A 3,935-nucleotide genomic window follows, 5' to 3' on the forward strand; every position below is an offset into this window, starting at 1 on the left:
TATATTTATATACATATACAGTATATATATATATATATATATATATATATATATATATATATATATATATATATATATATATATATATATATATATATATATATATATATATATATATCCATCCATCCATCCATTTTTTTACCGCTTATTCCCTTTGGGGTCGCGGGGGGCGCTGGAGCCTATCTCAGCTACAATCGGGCGCAAGGCGGGGTACACCATGGACAAGTCGCTACCTCATCGCAGGGCCAACACAGATAGACAGACAACATTCACACTCACATCCACACACTAGGGCCAATTATATATATATATATATATGAGAAGACAGCAGATATTAACATAAGACATAGTGGTGAAATAAACATGTTCATGTTGTTCATTGAGAATGTCCATTGTCTTTATTCCTTTTTTGTTTCCTGATTGTGATTGTATAAAGTGCATAAATACCTAATAGGGATAATTAGATAACATTTGCTTGAATACGTTTAAAATGTATATACCACGTTAATTAATATATATCTTGAGTAATTTGGGGCATTGAGGATCACAGTTATCTCAAAGAAGGAGAAAGTCCTTCATTGGGTGAGAGCCCGATGACGTCACGACTGCTGTCACGCAAGTGTTTTGAGGACAAGCAAAGTTTGTTCTTGTGCTCTTGAGATGCTGACTTGAAGCATCTAAGAGGGCAAATTAACTCGACGCGTTTAATTTGTTCATCTTCACGTTTGCTTTTTCTCAGTGGAAGTCATTGTTATTATTATTATTGTTATTGTTAGTCACGGTCACATCAGCGTTAGAAGACGGACTCATGATCAGGACAAGACTACTGTTCTCTCATAGTTAAGGTAAAACTTCTTCTATCGCTCAAGAATGAAAGATTGGACTTAATTTGTTGGTTAATAATTTATATATACGTTTTTTTTATTGAAATGTGTACAATGTGTCTTAGGTCTTCCTTTAAAATAGAATTCCTTAATAGTTTTGTTACAAGAATACCAGTATATTACATGGCTCAAAAAGAATAATACAATGTATATTTTGAGTGTTGCGCTTTAAAGATTTGTCAAGATTAACTGATTAACATTTGCTGCTTTGTTATTGCTCAAAAGTAAAAAAAAATAAATTAAAAAAAATAAAATCAAATAAGTTTACTGGTTTGTTATAAAAAAAATTAAATCGATCTTTTTTTATTCACGCAAACCCTTAATTTGAAATGGTACATCGGATGTACTATAGGGCTAAATATGCCCCCATTAAATTACAGTCAGAAAACAAAATACAACATACCACTAACCAGACCAATCTGTTTTTTTTTTTCAAAAAATGTACAATTATTTTAGGAATATGCTTTGACCAGCCCTTTATGAAAACAACTGCATGCAACAGCCTCAAACTTTGTTTTACACGGTACCAAAGCTGAATAAAAAAATATGAATTATGTTGATAGTTTTATATGCAGGAGTGTGTGTCAAGGGTGTCAAACTCGTGTTAATTGAGGGCCACATACCAGTAATGGTTGCCCTCAGAGGGCCACTTTTAACAATGAGTAATATATGAATATACATGTATGTATATAATACATTAACAATATATTTTTTTACATGAGCTGCAATTTTTTTTAATTTTTTTTTTTACTTAAAGAAACTCAATCACCAGAATAAAAGCACTGTTGTTGTTTTTTTACAGCATATAAAAAAATTGACTAAATGGAAAAACAATACCACTGTTATTAGCGGTAACATTCAAGCAACATAGCTTCCAGTTGTTGTTTTTTTTTACCATAAAATGTTGTTTTAATGTTTTTTGTTAGTTTTTTAATGTTTTAGTGTCTTACTGTATATAGAAAAAAACCAAAGTTGATTTCACGGTAAAGAACTTGTAAAATCTTTTGTCAATTTTACAGTCTACAATTTGATTGATAATTGGTTTTGAAATCATAAGTCAAGCAGATACAGTATTTAAGTACAGTATTTATCTTTATTTTAACAAAAAATATTTTTGGAGTACATGATAATATAATATTTTGATTTTGGTATTTAATTTTAAAATATTGATGTTTAATGTCAAAACGGAAATAACAAATATATTTAGTAAGAAAAGATTAAGCATTTTATTAACGCATATTATTTCCAGGCTTTCGCGGGCCACATAAAATAATGTGGCGGGCCAGATTTGGCCCCCCGGGCCTTGAGTTTGACACTTGTGGTGTAGATTGCATGTTGTGGTCATCATTGTGGTTGACATGTGTTGACACTGTTGGGTATGACTTGCTCTGTGGTTCTTCACAAGCTCAAATATGGAGGACAGTATATGTCCACTTATACATTACAGATAGCCATTCTTAATAAGAAGAAACTGAGTGCTCCAAAAACCTGTCTACTAAAACATGATTGATACGCTGACACTGTCCAGTCCCTCCGGGATCTCGTGTGCTTTTTTTTTGTAACTGTCACGTCCCAAAATGCCTGAATTCAGGACAGCTTTTTAAAAAAGTTGCGGCAAAAGTTGTAGTGTTTTGAGGCGTTTTATTTTAATAACATTAAATAAACTTGTGACTTTATGAGTTTGTTATCAATGTTTTAGGTCGGAGGTCAGCAACCCGTGGCCTTTAGTGCCGCCCTAGTGGCTCCCTGGAGCATTTTTTAAAAAAAGGATTGAAAATGGAAAAAGACAGGAGGGAAAAATACAAACAAACGCAACAGTTTGTTTACATGTAAAATCTTCCACTCCTTCTTTGTCTCATTTTGTCCACCAAATGTTTTGTGCTGTGCGTGAATGCACAAAGATGCGCTTTGTTGATGTTATCCATCTGTTGGAGTGCTAATCAGGCATATTTGGTCAGTGCTAATCCATGCTAACATGCTATTTACCAAGCTGTATGTACATATTGCATCATTATGCCTCATTTTTGGGTATATTTTATCTCATTTAATATAATTTACTTTGATCCTCTTTGTATATTATTTACCTTATTTTTCGGACTATAAGTCGCAGTTTTTTTCATAGTTTGGCCGGGCTCCAGTGCGACTTATATATGTTTTTTTCCTTCTTTATCATGCATTTTCGGCAGGTGCGACTTATACTCCGGTGCGATTTATACTCCGAAAAATACAGTAGTTGTGCATGTCTCATATGACACATTATCTGTATGTAATATTGGCTGCGTTTCAGATAATTGTTTGTGTGCCATGTTGTTCCAGACCACAGCAAACGTTACCCAGCTTGCAAAGATTGTAATAAATCCATTAGTAGAAGACAGCCTGTCGTTTCCTTTAACTTGGACACACACATCTATACCTTTGGCCATTAAAAGCCAGTAATTTCCAGGAGTTATCTCACCTTCTGAGTAGCCTCTGATTTACTAATGGTTTCTAATGTTGTAAAAATGTGTAGAATAAATATTACATTTCAACATTTTTGTCAACGAAGATTTGCCTCAGCCCGCGACACATAGTCATTTTGATAGTAGGCTAATATAGCTAATATAGACACTTACATCATGTGTTGCCTTCATTACAAGATTTATGTACGGCTTTTCATTTTTTGCGGCTCCAGACATATTTGTTTTTTGTAATTTTTGGTTTTGGGTTGCCAACCCCTGTTTTAGGTGTTCCTTGTAACCATACCCCCAACAAGCATTATTTTAGCAAAACATGTAAAGACAAGTGGTAAAAAAATGGATGGATGGATGGTAAAATTTTTTTTACAGATGTTGTATTTGTTTTATATTGTTTGAATGTGGTTGGGTATAGGCTACATCAGTATTTTTCAACCTTTTTTGAGCCAAGGCACATTTTTTGCGTTGAAAAAATCAGGATGCACACCACCAGCAGAAATCATTAAAAAACGAAACTCAGTTGACAGTAAAAAGTCGTTGTCGCAATTGTTGGATATGACTTTAAACCATAATCAACCATGCATCAATAGTCTCAAAG

The sequence above is a fragment of the Nerophis lumbriciformis genome, linkage group LG20 (genome assembly GCF_033978685.3).
Source record: "Nerophis lumbriciformis linkage group LG20, RoL_Nlum_v2.1, whole genome shotgun sequence".
NCBI lineage: Eukaryota > Metazoa > Chordata > Actinopteri > Syngnathiformes > Syngnathidae > Nerophis > Nerophis lumbriciformis.